The sequence below is a fragment of the Prionailurus bengalensis genome, chromosome B1 (assembly GCF_016509475.1).
Source record: "Prionailurus bengalensis isolate Pbe53 chromosome B1, Fcat_Pben_1.1_paternal_pri, whole genome shotgun sequence".
Classification (NCBI taxonomy): Eukaryota; Metazoa; Chordata; class Mammalia; order Carnivora; family Felidae; genus Prionailurus; species Prionailurus bengalensis.
Genome location: NC_057344.1, coordinates 96258976 through 96284024, shown reverse-complemented (window position 1 = coordinate 96284024; position 25049 = coordinate 96258976). Strand labels below are relative to the sequence as shown.

Below are 25049 nucleotides of genomic sequence, written 5' to 3'. Positions count from 1 at the left end.
CTCAAAAATAAAACATTAAAAACAATTTTTTTTAAAAGACCAAATAAATTTCTGAGTATTAAAATACTCTGTTAATTCAGGACGAGTTTTTATCTTTGACCTTACTTCTGCTTAAATAAATCAACAAATTAACACTTCTAAAATAACTTCAGCTTTAAAGTTTTTCCAAATGAGCTGCATGGTGTAAAAACTTGGTAAGCCCCTCAGGTGTCCTACATTTGAATGAACAGTTGTTAAAATCTTGAGCAAGCAATCTGTTATAAATACATAGGAGAGAACAAAAAATAATGTCACCCACAAATCAATTCCACAAATATTTACTGAACACTATGGGCCAAGAGCAACACATAGCTGTTGCCATAACAGAACTCAGAGGGAAATGCCTTATTCTAACTCAGTGGCTTCATTCATATAGAACACTGACAATGAGGAAGAAGACTGAGTATCTATCATGGATTCTATGACAGACAAACCCAAATGTTTTATCTTTGCTATATTTTGGTAATAATAATGTAGAATAAATCACTGTGCAAAAAGTGCCTTGTGTAGCTTAAAATTACTGCTGCTCCTCAACATGATATAACAAAGAGAGGCAAAATGACCAACGTGGCTGGTCTTCTAGGCCAAATTAATTAAAGGTAAAATTATGCACATTAGTGCTGATGAGAAATAACCTTTGAGTAATACTGAGATTAAAATGATACAGTGATCCCATTTATAAAGTTAGCCAACATTCAGTTTATATAAAACCTTTTCAGAAAACACCTTCTGCATAACTTGATGCCTAAACCACTTACGCATGACAATTTATAGGATAGTCTCCACTCGTGCTCTTCTCTCTCTCAAAAATAAACATTGAAAAAAATAAAAAAAAATAATTTAGATGATAGTAATAATTTCTTTAAAAAAAAATTTTTTTTTTAACGTTTATTTATTTTTGGGACAGAGAGAGACAGAACATGAACGGGGGAGGGGCAGAGGCAGAGGGAGACACAGAATCGGAAACAGGCTCCAGGCTCCGAGCCATCAGCCCAGAGCCTGACGCGGGGCTCGAACTCACGGACTGCGAGATGGTGACCTGGCTGAAGTCGGACGCTTAACCGACTGCGCCACCCAGGCGCCCCGATAGTAATAATTTCTAACAAATACTATTTAATAGTGATTTTTCACAAAATTTAAGACCACAAAGATCAAATTATTAACTTTAAGTTATTTTAAATCCATGTAAATACTTATTCTGTTGTGCATCAAGCTCTGTAACCCCCACTGGATGGTGAGCAAGTTTGTTATTCATCTTTGTATCCTTACAATCTGGTACTCAACAGAGCTTGGCAAGTAATAGTGAAGATGATGGTGATAAGAACAGCAAACACTTTCATAGTGCTTACTATATGCCAGGCACTTTGGGTGTTTTATTTAAATTAACTTATTTAGTTTTCTTGATAACCCTATGAGATCCCCAGTTTTACAAATGAGAAAATTTAAACACATGAGAATTTTAACAATAAAGTTAAATAAAATAAAATAAAATTTAAAAAATTGAGAAATTTAAAAATAAAGTTAGGTCACATAGCTAGTCCAATTGTAGAGTCAGGATTCAAAAACTGGGCCCTTTTGTTCCAAGGTCTGTGTTCTTAACCACTCCCCTACACTGCAACATGGCAGGCAATTGCTAAATGTTAGCTGAATGAATATGTGAAAGAATATATATGTGTGAGTTTGGGTACTAGACATCCTAGGAATATAAATATTTATAAATTCACTTAAAAACCTAACACATTATATAGCTTTATTTCTGACTTCTTCCCTAAAATGTTATATTCAAATTTAACATGCCTAATATCAAACTTTTTGATTTTTCCCTGAAAACCTACTTCTCATCTTGCCACTCAATTAACAATTTTTTTTAAGTTTATTTATTTATTTTGAAAGAGAGAAAGAGAGAGAGAGAGAGAGAGAGCAGGGAAGGGGCAGAGAGAAAGGGAGAGAGAGAATACCAAGTAGATTCCACTCTGTCAGCACAGAGCCCAATGTGGGACTTGAACTCATGACACTGAAATTGTGATCTGAGCTGAAACCAAGAGTCAGGATGCTTAACCAAATGAGCCACCCAGGTGCCCCTTGACACTAAATTTTTGTATCAGTGACATCTTTGCCCTCATTGCCTACGTTAAACCACCTCAACTCTATTTCTTATCTTCTCTTAAATGCAACATCTAGTTTGCCCCTAAAGAGACTCCCTAAAGAGACTCTTCCTTTGCAATGTCTCTTGTATCTGTTCTTCATTTTTATAGAGCCTTAGCATCACAACTCAAGTTCTTATAACTTAATTTTTAGATTTATTACAAAAGCCAAATGCTCAGGCTTCTCAATATCAAGTGAAAAAATTTTGCAAAGTACATCACATTGCACAAAAAGCACTCAATATAGTGGTTTTCCATGTCTAACCCACACATCATGAATGTATTTCTCTAAGTCACTTTTATAATTTACTTCCTTAAATAATAACTTCCAGTGGCTTTCTGCTATTGGACAAAATAATCCAATTCCTGAGAGTGGCATTCAAAATCCCCCAAAATTTTGTATACTACCTTTCCAACCTTGTCTCCAATAGGAATCTTCTACTTCAGTTAGGTTCTCACTGTCTCACATACAAGCCATATATGTAACACCTTTAGACTCATGTTTATGTTATTTTCTGTATCCTTTTTTTAGATTTCCCTTTAAACTCTTAAGATTCCACCTTTGCCCCCTTCTCTTTCTATACTTCCTTTTCAGTTCATTTTAATCCAGACAGTTCTCTTCTCAAATTAAAGCTTTGATACTTCTTTTATGTTACAAGACATTTAGCAATTCTCTATTATGCAAATCATTTATATGTGTAAGCATACACAACATGTATGTATACACACACACTTCCCCAAGTATAATGGGAAATGTTTAAAGAGGGGATTGTTTTTAGTTTCCATAGTATTTACCACAGTGCTTTACATACAGGGTATCAATAAAAATGTGATTTATGGCTAAATTTCTGTAGAAAACCTGGCAGTTAGAAAATTTTATTCCTTATTTGTTCAACAAATATTTACTGAAGAATCTACCACAAAACATATTTTTAGATAAAGGTTATTTTTATTTATTTAGATTTATTTATATTCTAGTTCTTTCTAACAAAGGATTCGAAGTGCCTAAGAAAAGGTTATTTTTCAGTTATGCATTTCCTTCAATCTCACTTCTGATTGAAATTTTAGAAGGTCTTAAACGGTGGAGAGAAAAGTGGTTTTGCCAACTCTATCCCCTGAGACCTCCTAGAGTCTGCCTGTCAGTCTTCAGCAACTCCTTATTTCTTTGTCAGGATATTTCACTGCAGGGATAAAGGAAAGACGTGGGAGGATGATCTAACTCAATGTATTATCTATGAGAATTTTCTCTTCATTAGAGAACATAATTGAAAGTTCCCTATATCATTAGTGATTTAGGATAAACATAAAATAAGACTTCACAGTTTCACAGTGGTATTACACTTGAAACACTCACCAAGTACAGCTATATAATCTCTTCATTGGAAATCTTTAACAACAGAAACATTCCTACCTATCAGGGATGATTTAAGTGTAGCCTGCCAGAAAGTAAAGAGACAGATGACATTTCATTTCTGTATGACATTATGGCACTTAAAGAATATTTTATGCTAATTAAAGAATTTAAATGAAGTTGTATGCAATTTCTCTATATAATTTCTAGTATATTACACAATATGTTACAAGATTTAAGGTAAAATTATTGTCCTCTACCAATTTTTTTTTCTTTTTTTAGAGAGAGTGCCTGTGCATGTGTGCTTGAGGGAGGGGCAGAGAGAATCTTAAGCAGGCCTCATGCTCAGTGTGGAACCTGATGTGGGACTTGATCTCCTGACCCCACAGATCATGACCTGAGCTGAAATCAAGAGTCAGACGCTCAAATGATTGAGCCACCCAGATGCCCCTATTTTCTGCCAATTTTAATGTAAGAGTATGTGAATGAGGAATTCCTTATAACACTGGGAACTGCTTAGCCCATTGGTGTCCTAACTACTTTCAGTTCACTTATATAATTAATATGTGACGGAAAATCCTAGTCATGCCTACAAAATGTAATTTAGAAAATACATTGTAAAATATAATTCATTTACTGCCTTCTGTGTAAGTAAAATCTTACAAAATAATTTAGCAAAGTAATAAATGCTGTATCTATTAAGAAAACATTCAGTGCTTTTCCACAAAATATTCCATAAAATATTATAATCAACATTGATAAAGTCTCAAATTCATCAATTTGAGGTGAAAGTGGGTGGAAAGTGGGAACTAAGGCAAAGGTTCTCCATCTGTGGTCCACAGACAGGCTATATATATGTACGTTCACAAGCACCCTGAAACTATCCGCAAGATCTTGTGTGTTTATCTTTTCTGGGAAGAGGATCCATAGATTTCCTGAATTTTTAAGAGGTCTGAGGCCCAAGGAAGGATAAGGATTTTGTCTGGACCTCTAGTCTAGAATATACAAAATGTTTTGTTTTTTTGTTTTTGTTTTTAGATCTCTATGTTTTAAAGTATGACCACACTGATTGGAGTGTTTCAACATTGAATGTCTTTCTTACAAAAACCACATCTATAATGTATCATCTATAACTATTTCCACTTCTGGCTTCATAAATGTGGTTCAAGCATTCAAAGGCACTTGGCAAGCAATCCAAATACAGAATTCTCTAAATCGTTATAGTATTCCCTCTATTCTTTTAGAGTTGTTTGTCCAAATGTCTTTCAACAGCAAATTCTCCAAAGTATACAATTCAGTTTTGAAAGAAATAATAACTTTTTCTGTAGTCACGTATCACTGTTTTATTATGTATTTCTAATACAAGTACAACTGGCATAACCTGGTTTGGGAGCAAACATAGGGACACTTGTAAAGCAAGTGACAGATAACACTAGAGTGAAGTCAAAGCAAGGGCATGGAGAATGCTTTGGACACTGGTCAGAATTCTTTGCACAGAAATTTAGTTCACAGGTTATGTTGTTATAAGATTAAGTGGCCATCAGCCAAGAGAGTTTGCTACTGTACCTTAACTTTACTACACTACTTTATTATTACTTTAAGCTTGCAAAGTAGTTATTATTCTCATCTTCTAAGTAAAGGAATTAAGACTCAAATGATTTAATGTTCCTAAGGTCATGCAGTGACAATGAAAACACGGGGTTCACACTCAGTCTTTAATCAAAATCTTCTCTCAATTAAGTCACACTGCCTCATATCTTAAGCCCAATCAATTACAAAAGATATCAGTAAAGCATATCTGTGGCATCATATAGTATCAAGACCTAAAAGGCAAAATGAAGATTCTGTAAAAAAAATTTAATCCTAAGTATGTGGCAAAATGGTTAGTAATTACAAAGATTGTGATCTCAACTTTTTGTATGGTTTCAAAAGACCTGACTACTAAAAAAGGAAATTCATCCTACGGTTTCAAATCTCATTCAGTTAACTAAAAATACCACAAGTTAAAGCAGACAGGCCAGCTTTAGATATAGTAGAGCACTCTTGGTCATACTCCCAGGTTCTTTCCTTCCCTATCTGCACAATCCCCCTAAGTGATCTCATCTATTCTATGACCATAAAGGAATGTTAGTGAGCACCTCATATGTAACCTGTCCAAAATGGAAACTACCTCTTATCTATACCATCCCAAGTTTTCTCCTTCCCAGTAAAAGGCCTCACCGTCTACTGAGATGTTCAAGTCTACGCTAAGACATCATCTTTGACTCCTCCCTTTTCCTCATTATCTATATTTGACTTAACAAATAAGTTTTGTCCTACCTTCCTAATAGATTTTATAACTGTCCACTTCTCTCCATTTCCATTTGACAACACTTTGCTCTAAGCTACTATTATCTATTGCCTGGAATTCTGTAATAATCTAGTATCTTGTCTCCCTGACTCAATTTTTGCCACGTCTGTATTTTCTACACAATAGCTAAAGTGTTCTTTAAAAGATCTAAGGATGTTTAAAATTCTCCAATGATTTCCCACTCCTGTATTTCTTTTAACTTAAAATAGTCTTAAATATTTTACTTAAAGTAAGAATATTTTACTTAAAACGCCCTACAAGATTCTCATGATCTAATCCATGCCTCGGTTCCTCAATGTTATAGCTTCTCTTTTTGTTGACTATACTTTATTTACATGGTCAACTCCTCTTAATTCTGGAGCTTTGTACTTCCTATTCTTCCCTCTGCCTGGAATATTTTCCTGGATTTTTTGTATAGTTGGTTTATTTCTACAATTCAGGCCTTGGTTTAAAATGCCAGCTTTTCCGACCACTTTTTAAAAAATTGTGCAGTCCTTTCAGGTCCCGCCTCGTCCCAGTTACTGTCTATCATATTGACCTGTTTTCTTCATACCACTTAAAACATCTAAAATTATCTTATTTGTTGGCTTACCTCTTGACTATTTGTCTCTTCTCATTAAAATGAAAGCTCTAAAAGAGGAACTATATTCACAAGGCTTAGATTAATGCCTTGAACATACAGGGTGATTTTTAGCCTAGGCAAATTTTAGGTAACCCCACAGAATCAGTTAACCAGTACATTCAATGATAACATTTCTAATACACTGTATTTTGCCTTTTCAAAGTTTTCACTATATATTTGCTCTCACGAGAAAACAAATTAGATAATTCAGTGATTACATTTTCAAAGTAGCTACCAAATGGTATATTAAATTTGGGAAATTACTACTAGGGAAGTGAGTGTGAGATAGAGCTTTATGTACAAAAATCATTCACAGGAAGCTTATTTTAAGAAGTTATTTGAATAAGGAACTCAAAGTTACAAAGTATTATGTGAATTTTCTTCACAACATCTAATTTTAAGTCCTGAACTTAGGATAAGATAGAGGGAATATAAAGTTCATTCATTCAACAAATACTGAAATTAATGCCTGTCACATTCCATATATTATGCTAAGTGCTAGGGAGACAAGGAGGAACAAGATCCAGTTACTGCCATAGTGAAATTTATAAACTACTAAATACTGAAAAGCCCCTACTTTATAATATAGGTAGTAAATGCTATAAAAAGTGCTATGGGAATGTGTAGGGATGATTAGGGGATTAGAGCTGTCTCTCCAGAGGAAGTAGGCTTTTAAGCTGATGTATGAAAGAGAAACAGAAGTTAGATGGACAAAAGCAGAGTAAGGAAAGGAAGAGTGTTACAATCAAATCCATGTGTGAAGGCCAGGCAGTAAGAAAGGATAATAAATTCAGGGAACTGAAAGGAGTTCCGTGTGTGCAAGGCATAGAGTGTTACTAGGAGGTGGAAATGGGAGTAAGAGAGGAAAAGCTGGAAACACAGGAAATACAGATTGCAAAGGATCTTCTATGTCTTGACAGTAAGTTTAGACTTTATTATTAATACACTGGGGAGGCACTGAAGTACTTTAAGAAGAGATGTCACATGACTGGATTTGAATATCAGAAAATCTGCTGATTACAGCAAGAAAAAGTAGGTTAGGAGACATGACTGTGGTAAATTAAGGGTTATAGCAGTAATCCAGGTGAGCAATGTTGATAGCCTAAACTATTAGTCGGGAATGGACAGATTCAGGAGATATTTAGGAAGTAGAATTAGTAATAATTGATTCAGGGGTGCGAGGAGAAGAAGTTCAGGATGACTTCTGGCGTTTTGTTTGAGCAAATGGGTAGATATTATCAGTCATGGAATGGGAAATACAGGATGAAATAAAAACTTGGGTTAGGAGTGAAATATATTTAAATGTATTGAGTTTGAGGTACCTATGGACATGCTCAACAGAGATTTGGAAATACAGATTATTTCAAAAAGGTCGGCACTAGAACCTGTTTTATAATAATTAACCCTTTTCTGTTTGTTTCTGTCATAGAAATGGATATCCTACCTAGCACATGTTGAAAGGAAGAATTTCTACTCAAAATGTGCTTCAATTCTTAGTATCACTGGCATATATAATAACTGAAAAGTATGCTTATGAGGATAACAGCAAAGTTTTCCCTACAATGCATGAGTTTCTTTGAAAACACCATAAATGCTTTAAATAAAAAAAAGAGAGAAGTATGGTTCCTTATGAAATGGGAGCTTGAAATTTAGGCCAATTTCTTAGGCATTATAATCAATTACTATAATTGCTCAGATCATTCTGTTATTATTGAGGCACAGTTTTAAGATAAGAATAAGCCATGTATATTTTAGTTGATACAGCACAGGGGAAATTTCCTCAATGCCTGAAATCCTTTAGTGATGACTAAAGATTAAATCACATAAGGCTCTAGTCTATATTATACGAGAGAATTAAAAACAAAAGGTGTACTATTCGTTTCAGGAAAATGATGGATCTGCCAGCTGCAGCAAGTGCTTTCTTTGAAACTCTCTTATGACAAATTAACATAGCATGTGCCAGATGTTTTTTTTTTTCTGTTGAATTATACTATAATATGCTTCAGTTACTTTTAGTAATTACGCATTTTGTAATCTGCCAGTACCTGCAGCTGCCTCTCATTCTATTAAAAAAAAAAAAAGCAGTTATAGCAGCCAAACATTACAGATATATAGCCAAGAATAATGTTTTAAAGACTGATGAAAACTCCTTAGGCTTCAAACACTGTGTAATATATATATATATATATATATATTCACATATATTCACATATATTCACATATATTCATATATATGTATACACACATATGTGTATATATCAATAAAATTGTATAGAATGAACTTATTTACATTATGTAATATTTTCTAAAGAAAATATTTTTCTGATGAAAATATTATATACTGTATATTCATTCATTCATTCAATACAATTTTATTGACTGACTATAGGCCAGGCAAGATGTTAGCTCATGGTCTTGCAGAAGAAATGCATGTAAATGACAGTCATACTACAATTCAAGAAGTGTCATAAAGAAGAACAGTATGGGAACGCCTGGGTGATTCAGTTGGTTAAGTATCTGACTCTTGGTTTCGGCTCAGGTCATGATCTCACAGTTCGTGGGTTTGAGCCCCACATTGGGCTCTGTGCTGACAGTACAGAGCCTGCTTGAGATTCTCTCTCTTCCCCTCTCTCTCTGTTCCTCCCCTACTTGTAGTTGCTCTCTCTCTCTCTAAAATAAATAAATAAACTTGAAAAAAAACAGTATGGGAGTACAGAAAAAGGAAAGACTTGATCTGTCAGGGGAATTAGAAATGTCCTACAGAAAAAATGACATTTGAGTTGGGTCTGGAAGGAAGAAAAATTTTTCAGGTCGGGAATTGGGAAAGGACATTCCTACAAAGAAATTGCATGTACAAGCTACCTCTAGAATCATCCTTGATTCTTATCTTTTTCTTCATATTTCATAACTAATCCATCAGCACCTTCTATTACCTCTTAAAAAAATAAAAACTCCCAATGAATTCACCTTTCTCTTTCTTCTTAGTCTGAGCCAACATTATCTCTCTCGCTTTTTAAGTAATCTCTGCACCCAATGTGGGGCTCGAACTCACAACCCTGAGATCAAGAGTTGCATACTTTACCGACTGAACCAGCCAGGTGCCCTAAAGCCACCACTATCTCTTAACAAGAATCTTGCAATAGCCTTAAATTTTTTCTCTAGCTTTTTTAGTCATTTCCATTTTCTACCCAGTAGCCAGAGTAATCTTAAAAAAAAAGAAATCTGGTCAGGTAACATTTTTCAAAACTGACCACTGACCTTCATTCACACTTAGAATTCTTTTTTTCTTAAATATTTTTGAGAGAGAGCGAGCGAGCAAGTGCATGCTGGGGTGGGGCAGAAGCAGGGAGAAGAGACACAGAATCCGAAGCAGGCTCCAGGCTCTGAGTTGTCAGCACAGAGCCCGACATGAGGCTCGAACCCTTGAACCGTGAGATCGTGACCTGAGCCGAAGTCAGATGCTCCATCGACTGAGCCACCCAGGTGCCTCACACACTTAAAACTCTTTAACCTGTAAGATCAGGTCCTTGTCTGCAGCAGAGACAGTGTTCACCAAACATTCCGCTTGTTCCATATACATTTCCTAGACTCTTATACAGTTAGATTCGGTCCCTATGACTGGTTTGGCCAATAAAAGTAAAAGGAAATGATGTGTGTATATCACTTCAGAGCTTAGTAAAGAGTTACTGTTCTTCCATTCTTCTCTTTCCCTGTTTCAGTGATCTCAGGAAACCATATGTTCAAGATGGTGGAATCTCTACCAGCAGAGCCTTCTTGTAAAACTGTCTCAGATGTGTAATGTGAGCAAGAAATAAACCTTTGTTAAGTCTCTGAGATGTCAGTTTGTTTGCTGTGGTGCCTGGCATTACCTAATATAATACATTTCCCACATCTGTCACTATTGCCTTTATTTTGCATACTATTTTGTTTACTTCAAACATACCAAGTATATTCCTGCCTTGGGGTCTTTGCGCTAACTGTTCTGTCTGCTTTGATGATCTTTCTGCTGATTTTCAATGACAGAATACTTTTTGTCATTAGATCTTAAGATTTATTTTCTCACAGGATCCTATTCTCAGGGATCCACCCATTCATTAGCACATTGACTTATTTTAATTTTCTATATATACTTTGATTATTTGATTATTTGATTTTAAGCATATACATATTTTTTTTACTCCACAATTCCACCTTCCCATCAATAATCTGCTATCTTCAAAAACCCCAAAAGAAAACAGGGGGACCTTGGGCTTTGCTGTACCATCAGTACTTAAAGAACAATAAATTCAATAAATACATGATGAGTATGTGGAGTGCAGATTAGGAGTTGTAAAAAGGGCTGGCTGAGCATGCTTGTTTTATTGAGGTAGGAATTCAGTGTGGCTGGAACACAAGGAATGTGAAGGACAGAGGCAGACTGCTGATAATACGGTGGAGAAAAGACTATAAAAAACCTATAGGCAACAGTAAAAGAGAAGTCTTTAAGTAGGCAGGGCCAGAATCATATTTGCTTTTCAGGAAAATAATCTGACAGCAGTATGAAAGATGGGATAGAGCAGAATAAAACTGAAGACAGAGAAACCAGAGAGAAAGAGGCTGCCTTAACAGCTGTGATTTAAGATGTGAAGGATTGGACAGGTGGACAAATATTTTACCATATGTTTACATATATGCAAGTATTTCTTTAGGACAGATTCCTGTACTTGGAATTTCAAAAGGATATGTATAGTTTAATCTGTTAGATACTGCTACATTACTTTATAAAAAGGATTTGCCAATTTACACTCCCACCAATACTGTATATCTATTCCTGTTTATTCATGTGTTTGCAGACACTGTGTAATAACTGTCATTTACATTTTTCTCTATTTTCTGGGTAAAATAAAATTATTGTTTAAATCTGCGTTTCTTCAGTGAATACTGTGGTTGAACCTGATTTGTTATGTTTAAAGGAGCTTTGTATTTCTGCTTTTGTGAGCTGCTAGTTCACATACTTTTCCATCTATTAGCTTAATATTTTTCATAATTATGGAATTCTTGATGGATTTTGCCTACTAATCCATTATTTTATTTTTTGTCATTTGTCTTTTATCTTTGTTTAGTACCTTTCTTCATACAGAATTTTAATTTTTATGGTTAAAGCAGTTAATCAATATTTTCCTTGTTTGCATTCTGGGTTTTGTGTTTTTATTACAAAGACTTTTCCATTCCAAGATACTAAAAATAATCTTATTTCTTCCAATATTTTCTTTTTTACTTAGCTTGTTAATCTACCTGGAATTTACCTTATATATGGAATATTCTAAATGATTTAAAATTTTTCCAACAGCATCTTTTCACCGTTGATTTGAAATGGCATATTCTCATGAACAAAATTTCTAATTTTACATGGTTTCTATTTTTCTGTATTCTGTTCAAATTATCTATCCCTATGCCAATACTACCATACAGCTTTACATACTTTGATACCTCATAGGGCAAATCTCATTTTTTTTCCTATACAAGTTTTTGATTTAATCTGTAAAACTAACAGGGTCCCATCCAAGTAAGATTACTACAGATATATGACAGTTACAAATGTTATACAATAATAATAACTATTACAGTTATTTTCTCTTGGAAGCTCAAAATTCCATGTTATATATATTTCAAGATGAAAGAGTAATTAAGAAGGAATAATTATAGATGAATTAATGAAATTTTATAAATAAAAGGAAACTTCAAACTGAAAGAAACCACAGAGGAGTTCAGATTTTTAAAAAGCTTTTATACTAGGTTTTAAAAAAATGTTTCTTCATTTATTTATTTTTTAGAGAGATAGTGAGTGGGGGAGGGACAGAGAGAGAAGGAGACAGAGAATCCTAAGTAGGCTCTGCACTGTCATCACAGAGCCTGATGTGGGGCATGAACCCACAAATTGTGAGACCATGACCTGAGCAGAAATCAAGACTTGGACACTTAACTGACTGAGCCATGGAGGCACCCCATACCAGCTTTTTGAGACTAAGATGAAAAACTTCCTTCTATGGGAAAATTATTTAATTATTTTGTGTTACATTTAATTATGACTATACTTACTTATGGGTAAGACCTTAAGAAATCATAGCTACCTGATAATCATATTTAACGGTCATCAGAAGGAACAAAGGTTGCCAAAGGCAGCACAGTTAGTCCAAAGAGGACTCTAACATCCTAAAGGTTTTGTGGCTATGCTGATATTTGGTTTTTCTCTAATATTTTTGCAACTGTAGTAAATAGGTAGATACATAATAAGCAAGAAGACAGCCGATTTATAAGAATTTGTTATAAAGTAGAGAGGACAGATGCAAACAGCCAAGTATTTTTGATTTGATGAGTCCAGACTAGCACTAATTTTTAAGGGGCCTATTTTCAGAGAGAAAGCTTTGATGCTTAATGCACACTGGGAAGCAGGATGCTGGACCTAATGTGAAAGAGTTCATTTTGGATACCTAGTGCTAAACACTTCTTGTATGAATGGTAGAATGTATAAAGTCACAGCATGTACAGAGAAACTCTTATATAGGGAGAGTCAAATTCATCAAATGAGCTATCTGCTTTTTAAGTACTGCTCTGTAGTTTATTTTGGAATTTATAAAAGACCTAATAGGTTGAAGACTTAGATTGTATCACTCAATCATTCTGAAAACAAAACCATTTCTAGGGAGAGCAAATGAATCTTTTCCCAAAGATACAGAAATACTTTCTAGAAGTTAGCCTTGTACCCTAATGGTACAACATAGCATACATCAATTTGCTAAATGCCCAATATGGATGCTACTGCAAATATGTCCAGTAAAGATCATCACATTCGTAACATTTTTTTCCATTGGAATAAGCATAAATTTTAATTTTCTATTTCAAAAATTATAAATTTATTATGGTGTCCATATAATTCTCTGTTATAACCAATAGGTGAGATATGTCAGTGAAAATATTTTAGTACCTACATTTCTATTGCAGAAAAATTTTTGACTTGATTTCATATATATTCCTCAGTGTTATTTATATCCTTTAACAGGACAGATATAATTTATATATATAAATCTTGCCTAAAATTTAGTGCTTTCTAAAACTAGTAATGTTTTCATAAATTAAAAGTGGAATACATGAGCTTCTCATACACACCTTATGAATTATATCATGCTTACTTTGAATACAATAATGTCTTAGCATTTATAAAGGCTATTCCCTAAACCCACTGTTCACTGTTTGCTTCCTAAAGATTTTCCTACGTGCTAGGCATGGAGTGAACATCTTATATTTGTTACCATATAAATCCTTATAATAACATATGGGGTTTATAGATAAGTGGGAAGGACTGGGCCTGGGTGGGATTCAAATTCAGGTCTTACGTACTTTGACTTAGTGCTCTTATCTCTAATGCTGTGCTGCCTCCTTATGTGCTAAAAAAAAATACTGTTTTTCAACATTATTAAATATAAAATCTTTTCATGAAAGGAAATAATCAATGCAAAATCTCATGAAAATGTTTCTTTTTTTTTTTTTAATTTTTTTTTCAACGTTTATTTATTTTTGGGACAGAGAGAGACAGAGCATGAACGGGGGAGGGGCAGAGAGAGAGGGAGACACAGAATCAGAAACAGGCTCCAGGCTCTGAGCCATCAGCCCAGAGCCTGACGCGGGGCTTGAACTCACGGACCGCGAGATCGTGACCTGGCTGAAGTCGGACGCTTAACCGACTGTGCCACCCAGGCGCCCCTCATGAAAATGTTTCTATGTTGAAAGTTAACATTTTAGTTTTGACATGTCTGAGCATATAAGTACAATTTTAGTGACATAGTGAGAGACATGGATAAAGTTTTTCTTAGTATATCCCAATGTAATTTCTATTTCCAACTGTTGTTTAAACAGTTGACACAGGAATATCAAGCAAAAGTTAACTATATCCTATAAAAGCCCAATTTTCCTATGCAAAATGATAAATATATACAATGAAACCTTGTTAGAATATAATGCTTTCTCACATTTTTATAAGTCTTAAATATTTATTTATTTTTGAAGGAGAGACAGAGCATGAGCGGATGAGGGGCAGAGAGAGAGGGAGACACAGAATCAGAAGCAGGCTCCAGGCTCTGAGCTGTTAGCACAGAGCCCGATGTGGGGCTTGAACTCACGAGCTGTGAGATCATGACCTGAGCCAAAGTCAGACGCTTAACTGAGTGAGCCACCCAGGTGCCCCCACATTTTTATAATTTTATAGAAATTATCATATAACCTAGAAATATTTAACTTAAGCATAATTATTCCTTTTTAAAAAGATATCTAAAGAAGTATGACTAATCTAAAAATTCAAAGCATGTAAAAAATGTAACCTATTTATTTTTGATTTACTTTTTTTAATGTTTTATTTTATTTTTTGAGAGAGAGAGAGACAGAGCATGATCAGGGGAGGGGCAAAGAGAGAGGGAGACACAGAATCCAAAAGAAGCTCCAGGCTCTGAGCTGTCAGCACACAACCCGATGTGCAACTTGAACCCATGAATGTGAGATCATGACCTGAGCTGAAGTCGGACACTCAATCAACTGGGCCACCCAGGTGCCCCGATAACGATTATTTCTAAGTAATCTTTCTCAATCTATTCAACCTACCCAGAATGCCAAAGACCATGGGGCTTTTAACATTTATTAAAAATAAGTGATGAATCACTAAATTCTACTCCTGAAATTACAACACTGTATGTTAAAACTCGGATTTAAATAAAATTAAACAATTAAAAAACCACAAAGTTTTACATTAAAAAAAATAAAAAATAAAATTTATTAAAAACAGTGCTCTAATCATGCGACAAAGACCAGATTGTCACAAAAGCAGGAGAGGTGATGGCTGAAAAAAATCTGTTTTTTGTTTGTTTTTTTGTTCCTGTCTTTAATAAGAACATCCAAAGAAGGGTTCTTTCCATATGTATTTATGTTAAGTTTATTAAAAACTGCTACACTGAACTAGGATGGCAGAAGGAAAAGTAGTGACAATAATCAATATCCATTTGAACTTGAAAGGATAAGATCATGATAAAAATTGAAAAGGATGTTGAAAATATCTCAAGGATAGTCAAGGACTGGCAATTCAGGGATACTAAGGCACTTAAAAAACTAAAAATCTGAGTATAAAATATTTCTAATCTAATAATAATATACATTTGCTTGATGTTTTATAGTTTGACACTGTGATATTTATACTATTTCCGAAATAACCTTAGCAAACTAATATAGCTTTTATGCTTATCAATGATAAAATTGCGGCTTGGAAAAATTGGTTTATGCATAATCACACATTTGTGGGGCAGAACTTGGATGTGAATTTAGCGTGTTAGCTTTTTATATACTGCAACTGACTCCTACATTAAGATCTTAAGTCCGTCAGTCATGTTTAGGAGAAAATTTTTGAGGTCTCTAAAAACTGGTATTTCATTAGTTCATTGTTTAAGGTCACTGATAAATATATGGGTCTAAGCTTATATTTTTCAATATCTAAAAGGCTGTCAAATTAAGAGTTATGTATAAAAGATGGAGATCACTCAGGGAAACCATACACAGTCCTCTTAAGATTCTATGTAAACTGGAAATAAAATGAACACAATGCCTTCAGTTATGTGCTGAATGGATGATTTGGAAAGTTCACATTAATTCTGAAACATTACTTAAGAAGCTTTGAGAACAATTTAAGTTCTTAGTAATGACATACAAACTGAGTTTGATATAAATTCAAATTGATAGAAATGGTAAAAGAAATAAAAAATTAATTGACTAAAACTAGAGATCAAATTGCTAAAAACCTGGTAGCAGAGTAAACTTCCATTAGTATAGATATTTATAGTCCGACTCCCCAACTAGAATGTAGTGTCTCCAATGGCAGGGCAATATTTGACCACTGATTAAAACTGATGTTATAAGCTATTTTTAAAAATATTACATAATATAAGAAAAACAATAATCTTACCCATTTTTGGTGTCAAGTGATGGTATTATTCTCTTGATTTTGAAGGAAATAATTCTATTTCCTTTCTTTCCTTTTATCTAAGAGGTAAAAAAAAATCACTAAATTATTAGAAATTTGGTAGCCTTAACTTACTTAGGGTTTGGAAGGTTGTTTACCAAAACCTAGTTTTTAAGCCTGGACAGGGAAGAGGGTAAGCTTTGAAACTGAAAAGAATCCTAGTTATATTTACTGAATTCAAGGTACAACTGGAGTCAAGACACAAACTGTTTAACTAAGCTAACGTAATTTCTTGATTACCTAATGTAATCTGCTGAGCATATCCGACCATGGTGCACCAGCACTGGTGAAAAGTCTAAAGAATTTACAAACAAAGATTTTATTTAAGTAGCAATATTCCTTAGAAGACTGGTTGTTTAGTTTTAAATTGCTTATTCCATGAATTATTTCTCTTTGTTTCTCTCTTAAGGGCAGTTAACCACTTCATGTTGCTATATTAGGTATTCTTTTTTTTATGGAAAATTGTTTTCAAAAAAGACTGTTTTTAGTTGAAAATTCAACAAAGAGGCAGTATAGCAAAGTGGCGATGAAATCTATGGGACAAATGAAGAATTTGACCTTATATTGGAGCAGGGGTAGTTTATGTCATTACAGCAGGGTGTATGGGAAAAGATGCACAGAGAAATATAAATGCAGTAGAAGTTCTCTTCTGACTGCTTCTTTTTTCTCAGTGAAATAGGAATTGAGGTTACCAAATGAAAGTGGTTATGGGGAGGAGATATAAAAGATTTGAAGAAGGATATGAGGGTATGAAATAGTCACCAAAAAGAGTGGAATATATAGAGGTTGCCTGGCAGCTTAAAGACCCCTTTTGCGATGATAAATTAATTAATATATATATATATATTTAATGTTTCTTTATTCTTAAGACAGAGCATGAGCAGGGGAGGGGCAGAGAGAGAGGGAGACACAGAATCTGAAACAGGCTCCAGGCTCTGAGCTGTTAGCACAGAGCCCGACACGGGGCTCCAATTCACAAGCTGGGAGATCAAGACCTGAGCCGAAGTCGGACGCTTAACCGACTGAGCCACTCAGGCTCCCATAATTAATTAATATCTTTAATGTTTATTTATTTATTTATTTTGAGAAAGTGAGAGAGAGAGAGAGAGAGAGAGAGAGAGAGAGCAAGCGAGCACAGGCAGGGGAGGTGCAGAGAGAGAGTGGGAGAGAGAGAATCCTAAGCAGGTTCTGCACTGTCAATGCAGAGCCTGATGTGGGACTAGAACCCACGAATGGTGAGATCACGACCTGAGCCAATATCAAGAACTGGACGCTTAACTGACTGGGCCACCCAGGTGCCTGATGATGAATTTAGAGTGAGATCACCAGCATGGCTGTGTGTTTTCCTCCAGCCACCTTAAGTTGAATGGGTGAAGGTACAGAAAGGACAATGGACTGGGGATAACCAGGGCTTGTCTGGCAAAAGGAAGAAGAGAAAGCATCAGCAGAGTTCAAAATGATTATCCCTGCTGACTCTTTCTAAACTACATGGCAACTGATGGATGGGAGAAGATATCTCCAAATGACACATCAGATAAAGGATTAGTATTCAAAATGTATAAATAAATTATCAAAATAAACACCCCCAAACCAAATAATCCAGTGAAGAAATGGGCAAAAGACATGAACAGACACATTTCCAAAGAAGACATCCAGACAGCTAACAGACACATGAAAAGATGCTGAGCATCACTCATCATCAGGGAAATACAAATCAAAACCACAATGAGATACCACCTCACACCTATGAGAATGGCTAAAGTTAACAACTCAGGCAACAACAAATGTTAGCGAGAATGTGGAGAAAGGAAAACACTTTTGTACTGCTGGTGGGAATGCAAACTGGTGCAGCCACTGTTGGAGAACAGTATGGAGGTTCCCAAAAAATTAAAAATAGAACTACCTTATGATCCAGCAATTGCACTACTAGGTATTTATCCAAAGGATACAAAATGCTGATTCGAAGGGGCACATGCACCTCAATGTTTATAGCAGCACTATCAACAATAGCCAAATTATGGAAAGAGCCAAATGTTCATTGACTAATGAATGGATAAAGAAGAGGTGGTATATATATATACAATAGAGTATTACTTGGTGATCAAAATGAATGAATGAAATCTTGCCATTTGCAACAATGTAGATGGAACTAGAGTGTATTATGCTAAGCGAAATAAATCAGTCAGAAAAGATAGATATCATATGATTTCACTCATATGTGCAATTTAAGAAACAAAACAGATGAACATAGGGGGAGGGAAGGAAACATAAGAAGAAAACAAAAAATAAAGGGAGGCCAACCATAAAAGACCCTTAAATACAGAGAACAAATTGAGGGTTGCTGGAGCAGGGCTGGGTGGGGGGATGGGCTAAATGTGGATGGGCATTAAGGAGGCACTTGTTGGGATAAGCATTGGGTGTTAGGTGTAAGTGATGAATCGCTAAATTCTATTCCAGAAATCATTATTGCACTATATGTTAATTAACTTGGATTTAAATAAGATTAAAAAAAATAAAAAATAACTTAAGAAAAACTATATTCCCTTCTAAAAATATATATACTACCTATTCCCTTTTTCTGCTTTACATTTCTCTTCAGCCCTTATCATTCTCTACCACACTGTATACTTAATTTCTCTTGTTTACTATCTTTATTAGAATGAAAACTCCAGGAAGGCAAGGATTTTTTGTCTGTCTAGTTCACTGCTATTGTCTTTTAAAAGCACATCTTCTTGCTGGATAACGGCAAAGCAGTTTCACCCCCTCACTCTCCACCAATGCCCTGTAGTTTCACAGAGAGAACTGACTGGCTGGCTTATTAGCTAGGAGCTATTTTTAAAGGACTAGGTGCTTTGGATATAACTTTTATTTTTAAAACTGGTAATATTAACTTATTAAAATAAAGGAACCTTAAGGTGATGGAGGTTTCTCTAAAATTTTCTTAAGTAGAAGAGAGTAATATAAAGTGGAAAGTGATAGAAATGATATTGGAATACTCTAAGGGCCTGATGAGAAAATCTCTGTAGCCACCTTCTTCCTAACTGGTTAGGAAGGGGTGGGAGAAGAAAATGAATTAACATTTATAAGAGGCATCTCTGGCATAGTGTGGAAAATGGATTAGAGGGAAGACAAGTTTAGGGTTCCAGAAATCAATCGGAAAGCTGTTGCAGTAATCCAGGTAAGGAGATGAGGGTGGCCTCAACTAAGGAGTGAGATAAAGGCAAATATCTTTGAAAAACATTAAGGAGGGAAGATCAGCCAGACTCAGTAATTGTGAAGGTACAGGAAAGGAGGTAGAAGGAGAGGGGTCAGGGCAATTTGCTCTTCTGGTCATTCTATGGATCACATCAATGTTGTTTTCAAGATTCTGATGATTGGAAACCACTGGACTACTTCCCATAGTATTTGAATTTTAGCTAAAAACACGACAAAAGCATATGAAAAACAATAGTTTCCAGTATTCAAAAGATTAAGTTATGGTGGTATGATGACAGGCAGCAGGATTGAGATTTTTTTGACACACTGGACTCATTCCATGAAACTTTTTTTTTTTGAGAGAGAGAGAGGGGGAGAGAGAGAGAGAGAGAGAGAGAGAGAGAGAGTGAGTGAGTGAGTAGGTGTGTACAAATAGGGGAGGGGCAGAGGAAGAGAAAGACAGTCCCAAGCAGGCTCTGTGCCCATTGTGGAGCCCAAAGTGAGGCTTGTTCTCATGACCATGACATCATGACCTGAGCTGAAATCAAGAGTTGGACACTTAACTAACTGAGCCACTTACATGCCCTCAGGAAACTCCTTTAAATCAGTCATATATGGAGCTACCTATTCTGCTTGCTCATAAAGCTGGCATTGCATCTCAGATTTCAGGTGGAAGGGATTCTTCTTTGGTCTTATACTACTGGCTGGTAAAAACTCCTTTAAAAAAAATCACACTTCAGTAATTCAACTAAATCACCTATAAATGTTGTACATAATACTTAACAAATGCCCAGCACTATGCTATGGACTTTATGTTTACATAAATATTTATGCTTATATATGCATATTCATTCAATAAATATTATGTGCCAATAACTACTGATGTGTTGGTGCCTATGGATACACATGCTTACTTCACAGAGGTTTGTAATATATGACCAATGTGTACTTGAAATTTTAGAACAGGAGTTCAAACATAAGTTCAAACAATTGGATAAATAATCCTAGCCACATTATTTTGTGTGATATTTTATCCTCTGAAAGTATGATCTTGATTATGAGCAGTACTAATTTTAACTTATTTCACTCACTCCTGGTGCCTTCATCTTGGGCTATGTATTCCTTTATCATCGACAGTTTTCATAATAATTATTAGAATGAATACCATTTAAAAAACTTTATGAGATAAGAAAAAACTTCACCATAGGCTGTGGTATAATTATGGCAATTTATGTTTCTTAGTTTCTTGAATAGTGGCGGCACATTATACTTTATCATGTTTCACAAAGTTCAATTGCATTTCAAAAACTAAAATTCTGCATAAAGGATCAAAATTGAAAGGGGAATTTGTCTTAGAAAAGAAAAAATAATTGAAAAAAGATCAACTAGCTTTCATTCATTCGCTCAATAAATATGTTTTGAGTATCTTCTAGGGCTGGACACTCTTTTAGGGTCTAGGGATATAGTGGGGAACACAAGAGACAACTTACTTTATGCAGGGAGAAAGTAAAGATAAAAAGTATATTTTCTCCCTTCATGAGGGAGAAAGAAGATAAAAAGTATAAAGAAATAAATATAAAATGCAATTACTTTAAAAATTTTTTTAAATATTTTTTTTAAATTTATTTATTTATTTTGAGATAGCATGAGCAGGAGAGGGGCAGAGAGATAGGGGGAGAGAGAGAATCCCAAGCAGGCTCCATGCTGTCAGCACAGAGCCTGATGCAGGGCTTGAACTCACAAACTGTGAGATCATGACCTGACCTGAAATCAAGAGTCGATGCTTAACTGACTGAGCCACTCAGGTGCCCCTTTAGATTTTTTTTTAATGTTTGTTTGTATTTGAGAGAGACAGACAGAGTGCAAGCAGAGTAGGGGCAGAGAGTGAGAGAGGCAGAATCTGAAGCAGGCTTCAGGCTCTGAGCTGTCAGCACAGAGCCCAAAGTGGGGCTTGAACTCACAAGCCACGAGATCATGACCTGAGCCACAGTTGGATGCTTAACCAACTGAGCCACCCAGATGCCCCAAAATGCAGTAACTCTTAATGATGAACACTAAAAGGAGAAACAAAAAATGGGTAATGGGATATAGTAACTTCTTAAGAGCAGGGCCTGGTCTTATTCATCGCTGTGTTTCAATAGCAGTTAGCAGAATGCTTAGAAAAGAGTGGTCACTCACATGTTTTTTTTATATAAATTAAAGTGAGTTTTTAGGTATCTGCTTTTGTTTCTGAAAGTACCTGTATAAATCTGCAAACTGAAGTATTAGACACTTTAAACTGGAATTCTGAACTTAATTCTGAACTTAATAAAGTGTAGAGACAGCCAAGATGTAAATAATCTTGCTGAACACTTTTAAAGGTGTCCTAAAACCCTGAATCTGAACAAATTTGGATATTTTCAGGTAGGTTTACCAATAAAAAAAAGCAACTATATAAAATATTAATGTGCTTATATTCTTGCAGAGTTTATATCATTTTAATAATCTACATGTAATTTTTAATACAAAGATAATAGTAAACCAAATTGATTTATTCATTACTTTTTTTTCTGAGAACTATGGGAAAAATCAAGTGTAATGAGACCCACAAAGAAGTGGCACTGCCTTTCTCTTAAGCCTGATGCAAAATATCTGTCAAGTGACAAAAGCTTTTTGGGTAGATTTATAGTGTCTAATTATCAAAGCATACTGACTGAAGAAAAAGCTATTATGTTAGAAAATGCAATGTTAAATCTTTACAGGACATCCTCCGCATGGGAAGTCTCTCACTAAGCAAGAAGTATAGTTACAAATTATGCTACATTTTTCAAGATGTTTTTAAGATCTCAGCTAACATGACAGGTACTTTTTATCTTTCAACACCGTGATATAAATAAATTCAAAGTTAGGCACTTCTGTCCTATTAAAATCTGTCCTTATATCCTAGGCTTATGACTCTATACTATTAGTTGCTTCAAGGTATAATATAGTTGTTTTTAAATGTTGTCTTGACTCAATTTTGAGGCCCTAGCAAGAGGTCTGTTTTTTTTTTTTTCCTTGTACAGCCGATTAAATGCACACTCCCAACCACTTTGGTTATGTGGCTCTCATACTCTGGACCACTGTACATCTGCCTTAACTGCCCCAGGGCGAGGTATCAGGCAACCAGAGCCCACTGAAATCATTCAAATTATACAATCCTAACCCTACTTACCCTGCCTTATTCCTTCCACCGGAAAATACAATAAAGGGACTTGCCCACTGTTACCCCTACTTCCTCTGCCTTGTGACCCTTCAGTGGCCCTCTGTGGTGTGCTGTGTTTGCCCCAGGAAACTGTGATTATAAGAATTTATAAAATTCTTTCCTTTGTCTCTTAATTTGCTTCTGCCCTTGCTATATCTCACTCAAAGTAATTTGGTTACAACACAGAGGCACACAATGTATTTCTTTTAGTTAAGACATAAGACTATTATCAATTGCTAATGTTTATTAAAGAAGTAATATGTTCTATAAGTGCAAAACTGGTTCTAAAGACCCTGAGGCTAATTCCCTGTAATAGTTTGAATTGATTTATTTTGTAGCTACAGTCCATTTCAACTTCCAGGATGCTGTAATCGACCAGACACATGTAAACTCTGTACAAGACAAAAGTTATCTAAAGATTTTCACCAAGACATATCAATCACTGTGCTAAATGAGGTGGCTATTTTTAAAGAGATGTATATGCTTAGATCCAGTAAAAGCACACCAGGGCATTCAGATTAATCAACCCATGAAAAACTCTACAACACTTTAAAAGCATTAAAGAGATGAAAATATAGCAAAAAGTCCCAAGATAGTTACTGAATGGAAGTTTGTAATGAGAAAAAGAAGCAGAATACTGGAACAGCAATGCTTCCTATGCCCCAGAAGGCATTTACAATAGCCCATATTTAGGATCTCGTTCTTTCATGAGGGGGTGTGGTAGAGAAACCTTTTCCAATACTGATACTCTTTCAGGATAAAGGTGAAACATATCTTCATCCATGTCCTTCCTTGTAAAGTCATAGAACTATAGAGAAGCTACTTTGGTCATAAGCAAAACAGGAGAAGAAAAGAAAAAAGAAATATTCCTGTGAAGTTGTGGCCACAGACCAGCTATCTTACAGATTTACCTCAAAGAACAAATACCTAGGGTAGTCCAGAAAGCCTAACTGTATGGTCAAGTGCTCAAAACCAGAAGTGCTCTAAGGCACCCAGAAGCAGCAAAGGCAAAGCCTGTCTAGGTAATCCCCATAACAAAAATTTTCCAGTGCAATTACTAACAAGCAGATAGAGCAACCATACAACATGAATAGAACCAGCAGAAACAAACCTGTCTCATATTGAATTTATTAGATGTGGTCTTTCAAATAATGTTTACTATTTTAAAAGAAAAGCATGGCAAACTTGGAAATGTCAGCAAGAAAAAGGAGGCTTTAAGAATGTAAAATGGCAGATATGACCAAGTTAAATAGAACTTCTAGTAACAAAAAACCCTTAAGATAAAAACTCAGTGGACATATACAGAAGGCTGAACATAAAGAGAACATAAAATATTAGACTTGAAGAAACTGTCTGAATATAGCACAGTGAAAGAAAAAGATGGAAATAGAGACACAGTAATGTAGTATGGGAGAGAGAGAACTGAACAAAGGCAATATTTGTTTTGTTTTAAAAACCAACCTTAGTGAAATGAAATTATGGAAAATAAATGTAGTCATTTTGAGTGTAGGGTTTGGTAAGGTCTGACAAATGCATATAGTCACATAACTACAATCACAGTTAATACACAGAATATGTCCATCACCCCAAAATATTCCCTCATGACCCCATGTAGTCATTGTCCCATCTCTAACCCCAGCCCTATGCATCCACTAAACTGTTCTCATTACAGATTAAAATTATCGTTCTCAGAATTTCATATAAATGTGATCATACAGTGTGCACTCTTCTTTGGCTTTTGTTTCAGCTCACTTTTGACAATCATCCATGTTGTTGCATTTATCAGTAGTTTGTCCCTTTTTATCGCTGAGTATTTATCCACACACCTCTTGATGAACATTTGGGTTTTTTTTTTCCCATTTTTGGTTAGCATAAATAAAGCATCTACAAAGACTTGTGCACAAGTTTTTTTGTGTGTGAATCTGTTTTCATTTCTCTTGGTTAAATATTTATGAGTCCAACTGCATGATAATATAGTAAGTACATATTTAACTTTGTAGTAAACTGCCAAACTGTTATTATCGTTATTGACCAGTAAGATTTTTTTAAAATACTCCGGGGGCACCTGGGTGGCTCAGTCGGTTAAGCA

The 25049-nt window shown here is 35.0% G+C and overlaps 1 protein-coding gene across 2 annotated transcripts in view; it reads right to left on the bottom strand.

Moving 5' to 3' along the window:
- SCLT1 (sodium channel and clathrin linker 1) overlaps positions 1 to 25049 on the bottom strand; it is a 217858-nt gene that overhangs the window by 11831 nt on the left and 180978 nt on the right. Inside the window, exon 19 of one of the 2 annotated variants that reach the window (XR_006295405.1) lies at positions 16486 to 16562. The exons of the other annotated variant lie outside the window; for it this stretch is intronic. The gene's annotated coding sequence lies outside the window, so the exon portion shown is untranslated. The remainder of the gene's footprint in view (positions 1 to 16485; positions 16563 to 25049) is intronic. 2 annotated transcript variants of the gene reach the window in all.